Source organism: Dasypus novemcinctus, chromosome 7 (assembly GCF_030445035.2).
Source record: "Dasypus novemcinctus isolate mDasNov1 chromosome 7, mDasNov1.1.hap2, whole genome shotgun sequence".
NCBI classification, from domain to species: domain Eukaryota; kingdom Metazoa; phylum Chordata; class Mammalia; order Cingulata; family Dasypodidae; genus Dasypus; species Dasypus novemcinctus.
The window spans coordinates 12,070,022-12,088,690 of record NC_080679.1 but is presented as its reverse complement, the minus strand read 5'-3'; the positions used below and the strand labels follow the sequence as shown (position 1 = coordinate 12,088,690).

Sequence of the window (18,669 nt, the reverse complement as noted above, 5' to 3'; positions counted from 1 at the left end):
CCAGCGCGCCACGAGGCCGCGGGTCCCGAGGGCGGGTGTGGGTGGGGTGGGGCCAGCGAGGCCCAGGGCCCCGGGTGGCCCCACCCCGGCCCCGCCCCCATCTCCATGGCGACGGTGACCTCAGCGCCGGGCGGGGCGGCAGGGCGGGAGAGTCGGAGTCGGTTGCTGTGCAACGGCCCGGTGACGTCAGGCAATTGAGTTTGGTTCCCAAGGTAACTAGCCGGGCAGCTGGGCCGGGAACTATTTGTGTCTGTCCCCAGAGGGGCTGCCGAGCCTCCAGGGGCTGGCGCAGCTGAGGAAGCGCGCTCGGGGCCGGCGAGCAGGCGGGGCACGGAACACAGAGGCCCTTTCAGCCATCCGGGGCTGCGGGCCGGGCCGGGGGCGGGGCCGCGTCCCCCCGCGGGGCTCCCCTCCTGCACTCTCTTGCGCCCTGGTTTTCGTCTCCCTCTGGGCCGGGGAGGGGGGGGGGGGGGGGGGGGGACCAGGACCGCTGGGCTTTGTCCTATTTATCAACGTTCTCCTTGGTAAACTCCTTGAAGAAAGGGGCTTCTGTTTGTGGCAGCCCGGCCCACTCTTCCCCCACACCCACCCCGGGCGGCACCCAGTAGGCGCTCATCACAGTACTCTTGTGAGACTGTGGATCCACTCCGAGCCCTTCTAAGCCCCAGCTATCAAATGCCTCCAGGCCCGTCCTTGTGCCATGGTGAGCAGATTGTCAACATCATTGGTGGGGCACAGCGGAAGTGGCAAGTATTGGGTAAACTGAGGCAGGTGGCGTCAGTCACAGTAGCGAGAGAAGAGATTTGAATCTGGAGTAGAAGAAGGTGAAGAACAAGATGAGACAGGATCAGAAAAACCATGGAGTGTACAAAGATAAAGCAGTGACCTAGATTTGGCCTGAGAGCAGGTCCATCCTTCCTCAGGGTCCCTCGGGGTCTCTAGGCGCCAAGACTGGGTCTCAGACTTAGATAATGCAGTCTACCCAGACCTGTCTCAGGCCCCAGCCTCCTCATGGCACCCTGTCACCACAGGGTAGCATCCAGGGAGAACCCCCACTACCTCTCCCAGCCCTGTGGGCCAGGCTGGGATGGCCCCAGGGTCATGGATTGCAAGGCCAGGGCTCAGAGGACAGGGGTCAGAGCACAGATATGTGCTCCGGAGCCAGGCAATGCTCTGTCCTCCGCCCCAAGGCAGACATCTGCCTCCTGCTTCTCTGGATAACAGCCCTGGGCCTGTCATTTGACCCTGATAAGGGCTCTGAGTATGGGAAGCTTCTGGCATCTCAGCAAACCACCTCTAGGCTGGCTTTCCGGGTAGTGAATCTCCACCATCTTCTTCACTCTGGGTAGAACAGGCTTTGTGACCCCTGTTTCACACACAAGGACACTGATACTGGAAGGGTGGAGGGGAGTTACAGGACCAGCCCGCCTGTCCAAGGACACACCTGGGCCACCTCCCACCCAGATTTTCCATGGGCCTTCTTGCTTCCAGATGATCCCTCTGGAACTGACTCTGGGAGCAGAGCTGGTGAGCAGGACCAGCGACATGTGTGTGTGGCCCAGTGCAAAATGAAAATGTAAGGCCCCTTGTCCAACATTTATGAAGAATTCCAAGAAAGCAACAGCAGAGCATTAAACCAAGTCTGGGGCCTTCTGAACACAGGGCCCTGTGTGATCACACAGGTCACACCTAAGAAGCCAGCCTGGTTGGTGAGGCCTGGGTGACAAGGCCTGGAGTCCTTCCTGGGCGCCAGGAACCCTTCTGGGGCACAGATCCCCTTTTGTCCTCTCCCTGTGTCTTTATGCGGCCTCTCCACACTGCTTCTGGCCACTTCCTGAGGAACCACGGGTACCTTCCACCCATCACAGTCTGGGCATCTGGGAGTTCCTCAGAGACGCCGACTAGCCATCACGTGAGGATTGGATGCACCCAGGAGCTTCCCATCCAAGGCCCAAAAGCAAAGGACATTTCCATAATCTCTTGCATAAATGCTCATTTCTGCAAATACTGGATGCTTGGTTCTCCTTCAGCTGAAGAATACTTGCTCTTGAAGACAAGATGAGTGGCATCGGGGTGAGATGCTGAAATAAGTGTAGCAGCAGATTGATAAGCATCTGGCATTTGATCGAAATTAAAACAAAACATAAGAATAAACAATTGCCAAAGGTGGAAACAACCCAAGTATCCACCAGCAGATGAGTGAGTAAGCAAAATGTGGTACATATGCACAATGGAATATAAGAAAGAATGTGGAAGAACCTGAAAACATTACATTCCACGAAATAGGCAAGGCACAAAAGGCAAATATTGTGTAATGTCACTTAAAAGAGATGTCCAGAAATAGCCAATCCACAATGACAAAAAAATACAAGTTACAAAAATGATGAAGTGGGGGGTGGGGATCGGGGTATATGGGAACCCTCTTATGTTTTTTATGTTTTTTTATGTTTTTAATGTAACGTTCTTTGTGATCTATTAATTTTAATTTAAAAAGTGTAAAAAATAAATTTAAAAATGAGTTTACAAAAAAAAAAAAGAGTAGATTAGAGATTACCGAGGGCTAGTGGGAGGGGGGAAGGGGAGTATTTGGTGGATACAGAATATGTGTAAAAATTAATTTTGAAAAAAAAATATATATATATAAGAATAAAAACCAAGGATACATTTGCAAACCCCTAAAGCGTACAGCTTGGCCCCGCTTCATCTCCCTCTGCCTTCAGGGAGCCAGGGGAGGGAAGGGCTGTGTCTGCTCTAGGATCAGGCCTCGCAAACTCCCCTGCCAGAGTCTCCCACGGCCTCCCACCCTCTGCCCACTTATATGAAGCCTACCCCCCTGTCCAAGGAAGGCTGTGCTGCACTGTCCAGACACCTGGCCCCACCTGGGGACAGTGATAAAAGGCCGTCCCTGCTACAGAGCGCCCACAGGCCAGCAGCACCCCTCCCTGCACGGCAGCCACCAGGTCTCCGCGGTGCCAACCCCAGGATCAGGGCTGGTGAACTCCCACCCTGATTGCCCTCCACGAAGCCTCCTCTAACCCACCCGGGGCCCCCGCTGGAACCCCCACGTTGTTAGACTCCCCGTAGCAGTCATTCAGTCATTCATTCGTTCCACAGAAGGCCTCAATGTCAGGCACCACTCTAGGGGCTGGGGGTAAAGTGGAAGACAGAACGACAGCTGTTCCTGCCCTCAGCAGCTCACAGTCCAGAAGGCCAAACCCACCCACAACTATTTAACCTAAGCGACTATCGGACTTCTACAACTTCTACACAGAAAAACAAAACAGAATGATCTACACAGAAAAACAAAACAGAATGACAGGGTAGAGACCATCGCCTCGGGCTGCAGGCAGCTCGAGATTCGAGTTCCTCTAGGCCAAGGCAGGACTCTGAGGAGGCAATGCCGGAGCTGAGACGAGAAGAAGCCCGGCACCCGAAATGTGACTGATGAGTTCTTTACCGGTAAGCTCCAAGGCTCTCGGGTGGGAAGGAACTTGGGGTGTTGGGTTCAGGGGACAAAGGTGAGTCCAGAATGAGGCTGAATGGTGGGAGATGAGGTCAGAGGCCTCGAAGGCCTTGGAAAGATCTGGCTTTTATTCTGAATGAAATGGGAGCCATTGGAGATTTGCTTGTTTTTCCTTCCATTTTTTTTTTTTGAAATAATTTCGAACCTACAGGGCAGTTGTAAAAATACTAAAAAACTCAAACATACCCCTCCCAGATACCCAGATGCACGAATTTTAACATTTTGCCACATTTGCCATCCTCTGAACATTTCCAAGTAAGATGTATGCATTATGCTCCTTAAACACATAATAGTTCCATGGACATTTCCTAAGAACAAGGACTCTCCTACCACCACCCTAAGTACAGTTATCAAGTTCAAGAACTTTAACACTGATATAAAACTTACAGTCTAGATTCCAATTCTTCATATGTCCCAATAATGCCCTCCCTTTTCTCAAATTAAACAGATGAATCTTATTGCATCTTTATTATATCAGGTAGGTCCGGCCTCTTGTTTCCATTGCTGCACAACCCTGATTACTCATCAGCCTGCTGAGCTGTTTCTTTTTCAGAGACATAGATGCCATCCCAAAAGTGTCTATAGCCTTGTTTTTATTGGTTGTGGCTTGCTGAATAAAAGCGGCTGAATTTGATACAAGTTCGGTGTTATTTCCTTCAAGAATTAACTCATCTTTCTGGGCTCGAGATACTGAACAAGCAACACCTGGCCTCATCCGAACCCAGCAAAGGTATTTTTCACCCAAGAAATTTCAGATTTCAACGAGAGACCCACTCTTCTGGAAAACAACGTTGATGGGGAAGTGTGCACACCCGGGCCTCCTCTTGTAACAGAAGCCGCCTGTAACGCCCTCGATCGAGTTCTGCACATGACGACAGATAGCGCCGGCCGCAGCGTGCCTTTCTATTTCCCCACCATTTGTCAACCCGAAGCCTCTCCTTTCCCTTCCCTGGTAGACCGAGTTCTACGCTGACGTGACTGAAGTCCCTCCACAGGGTTCCTCCGGGGCCCTTCACAATAGCTGCATCCCTTCAGCATCATGCGGACATTTTCTGGAATGTCGACAGTCTGGTTGCTGAAAATGGCTTCATCCTCACGGTAGATGTGGCAGAGCCCAACAATGCCCTTTTGAGCCTTTTCACCTCCATTACTAGATCCTGTCCAGGATCATGTATTACATTTTTAAAGAAGATTTATTTATTTTTATTTATCCCCTCCCCATTGTTTGTGCTGGCTATCTGTTCTTTTCTTTTTTAGGAGGCACCTGGAACTGAACCTGGAGCCTCCCATGTGGGAGGGAGGCACCCAATTGCTTGAGCCTCCTCTCCTCCCAGGTATTGCATCTAATTGTCCTTGTCTCTTTAGTTGCCCTTTATTTTTGTATATCTCTTTCAGTTATGGAAACGTATATACACTTTCCCATCTCAATCATGCCCAAGCATACCCTTCAGTGCAACTATCTGCATAATGTTGCAGTACCCTCACCGTCATCCGTTACCGGAACTTTTCCATCACCGCCAACAGAAACCCTTTATCATTTTGCATTGAATCCCCATTCCCACTGCCTATGCCCTTGGTAATCTGTACTCTACTTTGTGACTCTTTGAGCTTGCATATTCTAGATATTTCATAGAAGTGGAATCATATTGTGTCTGGCTTATTTCACTCAACATGATGTCTTCCAGGTTCACCTATGTTATAGCCTGAACTGTACAAGCACTTCTTTTTATGGCTGAATAATATTCCATTGTATGGATCTTCCACTTTTTATTTCTCCATTTATCTGCTGACGACATCGGGCAGTTGTGAATGACGTGAATGAGACTGTGATGTGCTTTGGTCTGCACGTGGCTCCAAGTCCCTGCCTGAGTCCCTGCTTTCAATTCTTTGGGGTTTATACCAAGAAGTGAGACTGCCAAGTCATGGTAGTTCTCTGATTAACATTTTAAGGAACCACCAAACTTTTCCACAGCAGCTGCACCATTTTACATTCCCACCAACGATGTACTAAGGTTCCTATTTCTCCACATCCTCACCGACACTTGTTATTTTCCTTTTCAAAAATAGCCAATCTAGTGGGTGTGAAGTGGTATCTCACTGTGGTTTAGATTTCACATTTCCTGATGGATAATGATGTTGAGCACCTTTTCATGTGCTTATTGGCCATTTATATATTCTCTTTGGAGAATTATCTCTTCAAGTCCTTTGCCCATTTTTAAATTGAGTTGTCTTTTGAGTTGTAAAAGTTCTTTATAAATTTTTATCAAACACATGATTTCCAAATATTTTCTCCTATTCTATTGGTTGTCTTTTTGCTTTATTATAATGTCCTTTGATACACAAAAGGTTTTAATTTTGAGGAAGTCCAATTTATCAATTTTTTCCTTTTGTGGCTAGTGCTTTCAGTGTACGTTGAACATTTTAGAGCAGGGCAGTCAAGGGAAGCTTGACCCGTTTAAAGCACAGATCCACCTGTGCCACATCCTGTCTGGCACCTGCCTGCTCCTTGGCCTGACCATTGTGTGTCTGCACTAGCCTGTCTGCTGCTTGGGGCTGGAGGCCAGCCCCTGGAATTGTTTGAATCCCCACATCTTTGCACTAAGCAGGTGCTTAATACCCCTTTACAGATCCATCAGCTGACACTTCTGCTTCTCTGATGATCTATCATCTTGCTTCTCAAAGCATGGTCCTCCGACCCATATCCGAGGCCCCTGGGAGCTTGTAGGAAATGCAGAATCCCAGGCCCCGCTCAGCCCTACTAAATCAGAATCTGCAATTTAACAAGATCCCCAGGAGATTCTGATACACAGTCAAGTTTGAGAAGTACTTCTAGAGGGTGAGCTAACTTGAGGGCTTCAGAGCAAACAGTCACGGGCAGCAGGAGACAGCTCTTGAGCCCAGCTGGGATGGAGGAAGATTTCGATGGGGAGGAGGGTACATCCCAGGCTCAGAGAAGGGCAGGTGTGAGGGTGGATGACCTGTACCCTGAACTGGCCAGCCACGCTAGGACCCAGCTGGCTAAGGACGTGGAGATTCCAAAAAAGACAAGAGAAAGCCCCATTGCAGAGTGTCCCTGAAGAAATTAACACGGGACTCTGTAGTCAGGCTTCCCACCAACCAAGTGACCTTGGGCAAATCACGAAACCCCTCTGGGCCCATCTCCTCTTCCACGAAATAGAGATAAGAGCCGTACCAAACACGGTTACTGAGAAGATTAAACGAGATACACATAAAATTTAGTGGAGTGTCTGGCACATAGTAAGCACTCCATAAATGTTTAAGGATGATGATGATTATAAAAGTGTAAGCTAGATGTGATAGTCCAGGAGGGGCCACTGAAGGCTTTGAAGGTCTCGGAGACGGGAGTGTCACCGCCTGTGTTTTAGGAAGATAAGCTAGGATGAGAGGCTGTGGGCAGGTGGGAGGTGTTTCTTGTACTGGGAGCAAGACAGAGGAGAGAAGCCCGGGCAGGGATCGGGAGGGCCTAGGGCTCTCTAGGCTGGGAGTCGGGTCCAGGGGGCGCAGGCTTTGAGGGGAGGGGGGCTATGGCAGTGTCTGGCTGCGGTGGGGAGGGGGACTCCAGAGGCAGCAGGGAGGGAAAGTCTGGGGCACAAGGGGCCAGGAGAGGCAGAGGGGTGACCTTTGGCCCCAGAGCGTGTGGGTCCCGTGGGATGGCTAGAGAGGCAGCAGAGGTCCTGAGGCGCACACAGCAGGCTCACCTGGGGAGTCTCCCTTGAAAGGGGCTGAGTTGACTCAGCCAGGGCAGGAGGAGGCTGGGGTGCTTACACTGGGTTCCCAGCCCAGAACATGCGCTAACTTATTTGGTCCTCTCCGCAGCCCTGTAAAGTGCGATTTTTACTATCACTGTCCCCATACCTGCAGCTGGAGAAGGGGAGGCCCAGTGATGTGGAGGTCATTCCAGAATCTTTGACTGATAGGAACACACCTGTCTGGCCATACCAGCTATGTGCGGCAGGCTCTGTTCTGATTGGCCGCTGCCTGTCCCTACTGGTTGTTAAATGTTTTGAATGTCACCCGGGTTACACAACTGGATGGAGGAGGCAGGACCCAAACCAGCACGGGTGCTCTGCACCACAATCCTACTTCTGTAGCCGTCACCGCCCAGAGTGGCACACCTTACAAATAAGTAATTGGTGTCGAGGTGCTTTGTAAACTGGAAAGTACAGACTAAATGTCACCTGTGGGGATTCCTCTGGGGCAGCAGTACAAGGAGCCTGTTGAAGCGGCACTCCTTCTCCTTGCTTGAGGGAGAAACTGAGTCAGAAGGAAAGGCCTGCCTGAGCAGAGCCCCACGGGCAGCCCCGGAGTCGCTCGAACGTCTCAGTCTCCACATGGCACTAACCAGGTTAACCCGGGAGTCTCCAGGGGCTGCCCAGGCCCTTCGGATCAGACCACCAGGTGGCACTGTCCCCCCAGGCTTGCCCCGCTGGACTCCACCTGCCCAGCACCAAGGGCTCTGAAAAGTAGAAAAGACGTGCTGAAGGGGACATGGGGGCTGGCAAGAGAGAAGGAGGACTGTCCTTGCCCATGAGGGAAGGCAGGATGGCAGAGGGACTTATACCCACGGTTAATCCCCAAAACACCCTGGTAGAGGCGCTCTTATCCCCTCCTCCTTTTTTTATTCCCTCTTCATTTTTGATATCTGGTTCCTATTTCCCACTCCATCCCTTTCTTCCCACCCCTTGAGAACAATCTCTTTAGTTTCCGAGTTCTTTGGCTTTTTTCTTTTGTTGCCACAAATGAGTAGATTAATGTGTACTTTATTGTATCATCTTTTTTTCTTACATGATCCTCTGCACTTTGCTTCATTCACTTAACTGTATATACTAGAAACCATTCCTTATTCATTCATGGAGATCTCATTTTTTTTTCCTCATTCTTTTTAATACTCCATAGTCTTTCAACCCCTCTCCAATATGTGAGCATTCAGGTGGTTGGAAATACTTTACAATTACATATAGCACTGCACAGAATAACCTGGCAAGTGTGCATTTTTGTATTTGTTTCTTCCGGATAGATTCATTCCTAGGTGTGGGACTGCCGTGTACCTTGTCCCACTTTACAGATGAGGAATGTGAGAGCCAAAGATGTTGGCTACTATCCCCCAAACCCAGAAGGTAGGGCGGGGCATTCTGATGCCAAGACCAGTTCCCAAGCGAATCCCAAGTAGGTGCTCTCATCCCTGGGCCCCTGCCATCACTGGTGCCTCCGGCGACCCTTCTGAGCTGGGGCCGGAAGCTCTACCGCAACCTCAGTCCCTGCCGTGTTGGGCAACCATTCCAGCAGCCTCGAAAAGGCGGCCTGTCCTCGCCCGCGAAACTTTTTGAAGCCATGGGCCCAAGCCTCATTGCCCTCTGGCCTCAAGGGGGCCCACCCGCTACCCCAACCCAACAGCCCCCAGCTCTTTAGGGCTGTCTCCCCAGTCGGGCAGAGCCTGGGGCCTCCTCTCCCCTATTCCCCCACCCCCACCCCCGCTGCCACCCAGGGACCCGGCTGGCACAGGCGTTGCCCCCTGGTACCTTACGGCAAGCAGCACAGCCCAAATAAACGAGGGGGCCGTTTGAACCAGGAAGAAACTGCGGCTGGGGCCAAGCCAGGCTTCCATCTACTCCTTTTATGGCTTCTGGGCTCAGTTCCTTCTTCATGAAATGTCAGAACTATTAAAGGCCTCGGGAGTCACTGGGTCCAACTGCGCCAACACTTGTCTTTTCTATAGAACAGAGAGCAAGCCTTCGGGCCGCCTGCCCGCCTCCAGCCGGCTCGGGTACGCAGGCCGCGGCGGGCGGGGGCCTGCGCGGGAGGGAAACTCCAGCCCTGGGGCGGGACCTGGCCTTCGGGCCCGGGAGCACTAGGCCCGGCGCCCGAAAGACACCCGCTTCTGGGCTTGCGCCGTCCTCCCCGGGACCCCTCGGTCACACCCTCCCCTTCCCTCTGCCCGGGGAGTCAGTGGGCAGCCAGCGTGCCAGGGCGCCCCGGCCTGAGTGATCAAGTATGTGCGGGAGCGAGGGCGCGGCCGAACGTGCCAGTGCGCGCGTCCCTGCGCGCCCCCTACGGGCCCCGCCGCGGCTGGCTGCGCAGCTGCGGTCGCGCTGCCAGGTGGCCGTGCGCAGCGCCGCGTGGGCCCGGCATGTACCAGCCCCGGCGGCCGCCGCCTGTCGCCGAGCCCGGCGTCCAGAGGGTGGGGGCTTCTGGCTCTCGGTCCCGGGGCCGAGCCGCCCCGCATCCTCTGCCTTCCTAGGGCTGCCTCCCCCTCTCCGCGGGGAGCGCTCCGGGGCGGGGGGCCGAGCAGCAGCCCCTCCCTGGCCGGCCGGCGAGGGTGGCGAGGGTAGTCCCGCAGCCCGGCACGCGCGGCCCGGCCCCTCCCCGGCCCTCCCCGCGCCGCCCCCGCCCCGGCGCCCCGATGGGTTTTTCCATGACCGATCCGGCCGTGGGCCGCCTTTGTTCCCGCGGTCCCCGGCTGTGCCTGCGAGCGGGCCCGCCTCCGCTGCGCGCCGGGGTTTTTCCAGGGCTCCATTGGAGCCTGGCGAAGCCGCCTCCCCGCCCGCGGCCCCCCGCGGCCGGGCCTGGGCGGTGCTCCCCGCAGCCCGAGCCCCCTGCGGGGAGCCGGGCCCTCTCCCCAGCGCGCCGCCCCGTGCCCCCGCCCCCGCCGCCTCCGAGCCCCACACTTGTGCACCCAGGTGGCCGTCGCCCGGCCCGCGCGCCTCGGCCCTTAGCGACGCGCGGTCCACTCTCGCAGGACGCCCCCGAGCGACGCGTTCGGGGTCGGGAGTCAGGCGGGGGCGGTATTTGCAGACCCCAAGCGCGGGTCGCCTCTGCCTCGGGGTGGCGGAAGGGCGTCACGTTTCTCCCAAGGGGCGGGAGGCGCAGTGGCGCGGTGGAGGGCCAGGGCGGCCCCCGAGGGGAACCCACGGGCGCGCACACTGTCGGCGCATCCGGGTCGAGGGGTCAAGGTGTGCCACGGCGCGTCGGCAGTCCCCGGGTGGCACCGGCTCCTGCTCCCACGGGAAAGTGGGCACTGCCGGCCAGAAAGCGCCAGAGCCCGGGGCTGTCGCCGTGCTCCAGAATCCCCTCCCGCCATCGAGAAGGAGGGGTGCTAGGCAGGCAGAAAAGGGACCGTTGGGAGGTGGCCGACGAGAAAGGAATGTTCAGAAAGTGCGGGCAGGCCACGGACTTGTGGCCACCTTGGGCAGGCTCGGGGGCCCTCGGGTCCCCGTGTGCCTCGTGGGGCCTGTACGCCGGCGCGGCGGGTCGGCTCGGCGCCCAGCTCCCTTCGGTTTGCGTGTGTCTCTGCGAACCCCGCCTTGGCGCGCACGGAGCGCCATCTGTTACCCCGCCGTGTTGTCGGGAAGAGCGCACGAAACGCTGCGTGTGCTTGAGTGAGGCCTGCTAAGCCCTGCGGGAGAGGCCAGACTCGCAGGGTGGCCTCCCAGCCGGGGTAGGGGCGTCTGGGTAGAGGAGTCCACGGGGTTAAAAGGGCATGTGGCTCAGTGGGGTTTGGGGAGTCCCGGGCGGCCCCTCCCCCTAGCCCCGCAGGAGGCTCTCTCTGGCTCTTGGGTGGCTACAGGACTGGAGACCAGGGCCGGAGGTGGAGAAGGGGTACAACCAGCTCCCCAGAGGCCACAGCTGTCTCGCTGGAGGAGAAGGAAGTGAGCGCCCCTCACCCCTTGAGAGCCAGCTCCTTGCCCCTCTCTCTGGTGGATTATCTTGTGTCCCAGGCAGCAGTGGGGAGCTGGCTGCTCTGCCTCTCCAGTACCAGCTTTGCCCCTTCTCTAGTGTCTGCTGCTTCCGGCGCCCTCCTCTCTTAACCCTCCTCTCTGCTCTCAGATGCCGGATGTTTGTCAGGCTCCCCCAGCCCTTCTCACACGGTGGGACTGACTCACATGCCCCTGGGCCCTGGCAGAGTTGGTGGGCCCCTGCACCAGCCCTTCCCACAAGGGGGACTCTCACTGAGATACCTGCCGCCTTCCTCCATCAGTCTCCACCATGCCGTGGAGACCCTCAAAGCACACATCTGCTCACCTGGAAGCACCACTTCATGCGGACTGAAACAATCAAACAAGCAGGTCCCCCAGACTCAGCTGAGAATAACAGAATTAGGGTGGCTGTAAGCAGGATGCAATCCCGCCCCCAAAAGCATGGCATTCTGACCTCTCCTTTCTTCTCCCCATGCCCTGCACAAGGGTTCGAGGCACTGTTTTTAAGATCTAGTCGATACAAGTGGTTCAAATGGTCAACCAGATGGTTTCCCAGGGCAGCCACAGGTTAGAAAGAGAATGGGCTGGCAGGTGTTGGTGCAGTGGGCCCCAGGTGTGATTCCCATGAGGAGCGAATGTGGAAGGTTCTTTTCAGACAGGCGGTCAGCTGTAGCACTAGCAACCAGGTCTTGTCCAGGCTGAGAATCTTCGGCCTTGGCCTTAGCCATCATTCCTCTCCATCCCCCACTCATTCACACATTCCAGAACTTCCTGAGGGGCAGAGTGTTTTCTCCTCCTCCTAAAGACAGAGTGGTCAGGAGAGCAGGAACAAAGAGGATGCTTGGGTTTGGGTACCCCAGAAAGATGGGTTCTTGATCTTAAAAACCATTCCTGTAGGTGGGAGCCCATTGTGAATAGAACCTTTTGATGAGGTTATTTCACTTAAGTGTGGCCCAACTCAACCAACGTGGATCCTAGTGCTCCTACTGGAAGCCTTATAGAGAAGGCCACAGAGGAGAAGCCCTGTGGAGCCACAGAAGGTGGAAGCCTGCGGGAACTGGGAAAAGAAAGCAGACGCTGCCATGTACATTGCCATGTGATGAAAAAGCCGAAGAACCCTCAAGGTTAAGGGTAATTCAGAAGATACAGACCCCTGGGAGATAGCAAGCCTGCTAGCCTCTGACACCATGAGCCCATACATTCCTCTTGGTAAGCCAAGCCTCTGTATGGTATTTGTTTTAGCAGCTGGGAAACTAATACAGATACTTCCATCCTGGTGGGTTCTAAAGGTGGGATGAAACTCATGATGATAGCAAACGTTCGCTGTGTGCCAGGCTCTTTTCACAAAGTAATTTGTTTAACCCACATAACAACCCTGGGAGGTTGGCGCCATCACCTTGATGAAGAAACCAAGGACATGAGGTCTCACAGCCAGTGAGTGGGCAAGCTCGGTGCCAGCCCAGGCAGCCTGGCTCCAGGGTCCCAATTCCTGCTATGCTGTGAAAGTTTGTGTTGGCCAGACCAAGAGATAATATGAATTTACAGCTTATCTGTAAAATAGGGGAGAACAGTACATGCTGGGGTCAAAGAGGCACTGGGAACCGAACCCGGGACCTCCCATGTGGGAGGTGGGCGCCCAACTGCTTGAGCCACATCTGCTCCCAGAAAATATTTTGATTAGCAATGTTTAATGTGTGTTTATTTGTTTATTAATTTTTGAGGCAATACCAGGGATTGAACCCAGGACCTCATACATGGGAAGCAGGTGCTTAACCACTGAGGTACAACTGCTCCCCTCAACCAACCAGCAGTTTACGACAATCAGGTAGTCACATTGCTGGTGGGAAACTCCAGGTCCTTCCCGTGGTAGTGTGAGTCCTGTAACGGTTCATTCCTTATTTAGCGACTTGCTTGTCTGTGCCCAGCTAGCTCTGCGGTGGGTGCTGTGGGGGAGCGGGACATCCGGAGCTGGAAGAAAGCTGCTTCCCTGGCTTCTTTACCCCGTTACAGTCAGTTGCCAAGGAGTTCAATTAACCGGCAGCTAATAACTGGTGAGGACCTGTGGCAGACACTAAGGGGCCCCATGATCCCGCCTCTGGATCCTCATGCCCTTGTGTAAAACCTGCCCCCCCACACCGAGTGTGAGCGCGACCTTGACTTGGACCTAACCAATAGAATCCACAAAGGTCCTGGGGTGCATCCCTGACCACCTTCCTGGGAGACGCCTCCCTTGCTGTCTTTGAAGAACTTAAGAAAATAACTGAGATACAGACTGAGCTTTTCATCAGTGTTAAATTTCTTGAACTTGATAACTGTACTTCACATAAGTGAATATCCGTGTTCTTACGAAATGTACATGGAAGCTTTAAGTACAGTTCAAGGAGCATGATATGTACAATCTACACTCCAGTGTTCAGAAAATGTCTAAATAGCTAGATAGCCCGAGCTAGCTAGATGATGATGGATACCTAGGTAGATGATAGATGTATAGAAGCAGATGATAGAAAGTTGGTGATAATAGAAAATACGTAGATGATGCTAGATAATAGATGAATAAGTAGATAGAATGATGTGGGAAATGTGGCAAAAAATTAAAATTGGTAGATCTGGGTGTCTGGGGAGTAGGGGCATTGTTGGAGTGCTCTGTATGGGCTTTATATTGTTGTTAAGATTTATTTTTATTTCTTCCCCCTATATTGTTTTTTTATACAGTAATTTATTTTTTGTGCTTTTTTTCCCTCCCACCCCCACCCTGCTGTTTTTTGCTGTCGTGCCCATTCGCTGTGTGATATTCTGTATCTATTTCTCTTCTTGTCTTCTTTTCTCTTTTTCTCCTCTAGGATTCACTGGGATTCGATCCTGGGGACCTCTGATGTGGAGGTTCCCTGTCACTTGTGCCACCTCAGTTCCTGGTTTGTTGCGCCTCGCCGTTACTCTCCCGTTCACCTCTCTTTTATTGCGTCATCGTCTTGCTGCGTGACTCACTTGCGTGGGCACTGGCTCACCATGTGGGCATTCGGCTCGCCGCACAGGCACGCCTTTTTTTTTCCCAGGAGGCCCCAGGGATCAAACCCGTGTCCTCCCATGTGATAGGCAGAAGCCCAATCCCTTGAGCCACATCCACTTCCCTATATGGTTTTTATAACGAAGTTTGAATATATTTCAAAATAAAGCATTTTAAAAAGGAGGGGGCAAGGCATAGAGCTATTAATCCTGTTGCTCACCAACACGCCCCGCCCCTGCTGGTGTTTCTAAGATGGGCTATTCACATCCCCTGTGTTGGGGGTGAAGCATGCCCCCCACAAAAGGCACGTTCGGGTCCAACGCCTGGTCCTGTGAGTGTGAACCCACTAGTAAGCTTTGAACATTAGTTAAAATGTGCCCAAACCAAACGCAGCTAGGCCTGAATCCAATATGGTTGACGTTCTTATACGCAAAGGAAATTGGACGTGGAAGGCAAAGCCACAGGGAGCAGCCAGAAGCTGGAAATCAGTGAACCTGGAAGAGAAAGTAGGAAATGCAGCCATGTGCAGTGCCATGTGACAGAAAATCCAGGAAACCCCAAGTCTGCTCACCAGCCAGAAGACACCACCCTCTGGGTGGCAGCAAGCCTTCTAGCCTCTGCAACCGGGAGCCAGGACATTCCTGTTGTTAAGCTGACTCATTGTATTGGTTTTAGCAGCTGGGAAACGAAAATATCTTGTAACCAATGGCAGCCCCTCATAACAAACCTCGAGGGGTGCTGCCCGCACTGGCAGGTGGGATTCGGAAATGTCTGTGGGCCCCGAAAGGCACAGACTGTGGCACTTGGCGTAAGATGGGCAACAGCCCACGCCGTCCCCCTCCCCTCACCGAATGTCGGGTTCCCTTGAGGTCCAGTCTCCTGAAGAGTCTCCTTCCCCAAGCCTCCTGGCCCCCAAAGCAGGGCAGAATTGAGGTGCTGCCCCATAGTCCCCCTTCTGTGGGGTCTGGCAGCCCCTCGTAGGCTGTGGCTCCAAATCCTGCATCTTGCTGGTCTTGGATGATCCGATTTTCCTGATTGAGCCCACCCCCGCACCCAAGGCCCCCTAGATCTCTGCTCAGAATTCCCAAGTCATCCCAAATCCTCCAGTGGGAATCTCCCCCTCCCCCACCACCAAGGGCCTCCGAGAGTCCTTTGTGAAGTCGAAGGTTCCCGGAATCCACCTGGAGTTGTGCCTCATTCCCTGGAACGCGTTCACTGAGGCTGTGGCCGCTCTGTGGATTATGGGAAAGTCTTCTCCCGGTTTGGCGGAACCTATTTATGCTGATTTCCTCTCTGTCCTGTTTGCCCCCTTGCAATTTAAACTGCAGGGGAAACGAGCTCAGGAATGCCCCACAAAGCTGCTCTTCGGCCCCAGAATCTGTCAATACCCTCCTGTTACTGGATTTTGTTTAGGTTCTTGACTATGTTGTAGAAAATGAATTTCAGGAGCACGCCAGGTGAGTTAGGTCAGTCATTTATTCAGGTAGGGAGGGAAAAGAAATGGGAGAAAATAACAGAGCAGGAGGCCCAGGTAGAGAGGAAGGGGGTGAAAAGTGATAAAGCGGGCTGATTTATAGACTACAGTTCTCCATTATAGATTATAAAGCCCCAGGTTTACTTGCATGGCCACATGGCAGAGGAAAACTGGTGAAAGCGGCACACAGAGTACAGGGACGGGTCCAGAGGCAAGAGAGCAGGGCGAGAGTATGCTCGCGCCTGGCAGTTAGCTTTATAAACTGTTCATTATTCCCCCCCTTTGCTAATGGCAGGGGAGGGGCTCCAGCTGTTTGCTGTTGGGATTGATCACCCCACCCATCAATCCCTTAGTGAGGGCCCAATGATACAGTCCCTGGGGAACATCCGGGGCTTTTCCTTGCTTCCAGAAGAAGTCTTTGTTCTGGATGGCAGAATCCTGGGGGTGGGGTCTCCCAGCAGCCATCTTGGGGGTTACTGATATCCATGTGGACTCTCTGCCAGGTTCCAGATCTATTAATTCCCTATCCTACTAGCCTGCTTCACTCCTAAGAAACAGGCTCCTTGTGTGAGCTCTCCTCCTTCCTCATCCTCCCTGGAGCTTCACCATTTTTGGCGTCCTCGGTTATACCCATTTTTCTGCCTGGTCCTGGGGAACTAATGGCCCAAGTTTTGGTCTGACCTCTGGGCTAGAGCCCTCGTATTACTTTGGCTCCCCTCTGAGACCTGGCCCGAGGGCACAGGAGGACTGCCCGCTGCTGCCTCGGTCCTGACTGCCCAGCCCCCACCACAGTCCTAGAATGTTGCCCCGCTGGGGCCCCAGCCGGGGACGATCCCGCAGGCTCTCATCTCTTCCTCACCCGGACAGCCGGGCCCCAGGCAGTTTCCCGCGGATGGCACTGAATTATTAAACTCTGCATGGAGTCCTGCTTTGGGAAAGAGAAAGAGAGAGAAAGAAAGGAAGGAAGGAAGAAAAAAGAAAAAGGGAGAGAGGCGGGCGGAGGGGAAGAAATCTCTTTTTAAAAAATAATTAGGCACATGTTTTTTAAAAATCACCCACTCTTCTGTCCTTGCTCTCCAATTCTATTCCACAGAGGTAACTGTTTTAAGTGTTTCCTGTGTTACTCTTTCAAGATACTTCCTAGGCACCCCTCCCCAGCAGAAAGCACTGATTTGTTCGCCAGTTTCCGTGGTGTCAATACTCCTACTGATGTGGGCTATGGGTGGAGGGCTCTTTGTCTCTTCAGAGATAACTAAGCTGTTTGACTTGTGGGTGTGGAACGGTGGGGGGCTGCAGTCCTGCCCTTGGGGACTGGCAGCGGCTCGAGTCCCAGGAAATGTTTAACAATGCGGGGGCTATAAACTTTAAGTATTTAGGGGAAATGCAAAAACCAAATGTGCTAAAGGCTTATCTAGAATGTCTGGAGTCCATGCTAAAAGCTTACCTAAGATGTGGAAGATATATGCTAATTGAAGCCTATTGAGAACTGAAACAAAGGGACCATTTGGCCTTTCCTCTCTGTATAAAAGACGTTTGAAAATCTTTTTCAGGGCTCGGGATTCAAACTGAAAGCTCCCGAGTCCGGCCGGCCGTCAATAAACCATTTTTCCTTCTCAAAATCATTGCTGAGTCCTGGCCTCTCTATACTCAAATAATTGAACTTCTCTTAAATTCCACAACACTACCGTGGCCAATTTCAAGCCACCCACGTGCTGTCAGTGAACGTGGTGTTGAGACGAGAACACATGATCCCCTCCAAGTGAGCGCCAGCTCCAGCCACACTCAGCTAGAAATACACAAATGGAATGACACAGCACCTACACCTGCTTCTTGCATGGCCCTTGACCAACGTTTTAGTAAAGTGAAGCCGAGTGCAGTACAGCAACCAGTGGCTGCTTCTCAGACAAGACTAGAGATTGGTAGCCTGGGTGGGGACAGAGGGCGGCGGGTCTGTCTTGAGGACGCTGAGAAGTCTGTGGCAGAGAACCATGAAGGGCCACCAGGAAACTCAAGGTCAAGTGGAGTTAAGAAACTAATAGTTCTCTCCCCACGGCCTCCTGACCTGTGTGATGAGCTGGCCCACGCACAGTGCTGCCACGGGCAAGGAGTGTCATGCCACGCAGGGGTGCCCCCACATAGGGGTGCCCCACGCGCAAGGAGCGCGCCCCGCAAGGAGAGCCGCCCAGTGTGGAAAAAGCGCAGCCCGCCCAGGAGTGGCGCCGCACCCATGGAGAGCTGAGGCAGCAAGATGACGCAAAAAGAAAGGGACACAGATTCCCAGTGCTGCCAGATGATGTAAGTGGATGCAGAAGAATACACAGCGACTGGACACAGAGAGCAGACAATAGAGGGAAGGGGAGAGAAATAAATAAAATAAATCTTTAATAAAAAAAAAAAGAAACTAATAGTGCAGTGTTTTCAAAGAATAAAAACTTTAGTTTGAATAAGTCTTGAAGAAATACTAGCTGCATTTCTAATTGAGTAAGGAGGAGTGAGCCCTTAATTCAGAACAAAATTTCAACCGTTATGCCAGGAACAAAAAAAAATCTTCACCTAGCTCTCCTTAAAATTTCAAATGATTGAACAAGTTCTCCAGCCCGAGAGCTTTCAGGAATCTACAAAACCTGGAGAGAGGAGCTTGCTGGAGAGGTGGCCCCCGCAGGGCCCGTGGACAGCCCAGCGCCAGCACCTGCGAACATTAATCGCCCTGGTGACTGCCCCGGCCTCCCTCTGAGCTCCCTTAGGAAACGCTTGATTTTGGAAAATAAGCCCTTTGGAGGAGGTTGGTGCTCCCTGGGCTCCTGGTGACCTCCTCCGTGGCTGGCTTGCCACCCTGCCTCCTGGCCCCTCTGTCGGGCATCTGAGCTTCCGGCGGCGGCAGCAGGAGGGTGGTGAGGGCTGGAGCCCACCTGTGCTCTGCTGCTCTGGGTTGTGAGCTGGGAAGCAGCTTCTA

The 18,669-nt window shown here is 53.3% G+C and overlaps 2 long non-coding RNA genes and 1 pseudogene across 3 annotated transcripts; 1 reads left to right on the top strand and 2 right to left on the bottom strand.

Moving 5' to 3' along the window:
• Window positions 1–1,584: 1,584 nt before the first annotated feature.
• LOC139439295 (uncharacterized) lies at window positions 1,585–9,637 on the bottom strand. The gene is made up of 2 exons (XR_011649182.1): window positions 9,064–9,637; window positions 1,585–2,081 (listed from the first exon to the last, which is right to left on the bottom strand). It is a non-coding gene; the product is annotated as an uncharacterized lncRNA (long non-coding RNA).
• On the bottom strand, window positions 2,121–4,690 carry LOC105745588 (large ribosomal subunit protein uL6 pseudogene; annotated as a pseudogene).
• LOC131279106 (uncharacterized) lies at window positions 9,256–17,329 on the top strand. 2 transcript variants are annotated; one of them, XR_009186434.1, is made up of 3 exons: window positions 9,256–9,308; window positions 12,136–12,447; window positions 14,079–17,329. It is a non-coding gene; the product is annotated as an uncharacterized lncRNA (long non-coding RNA). The 2 variants fall into 2 exon arrangements; XR_011649183.1 differs by lacking the exon at window positions 9,256–9,308 and adding an exon at window positions 9,389–9,533.
• The last annotated feature ends 1,340 nt before the right edge of the window (window positions 17,330–18,669 follow it).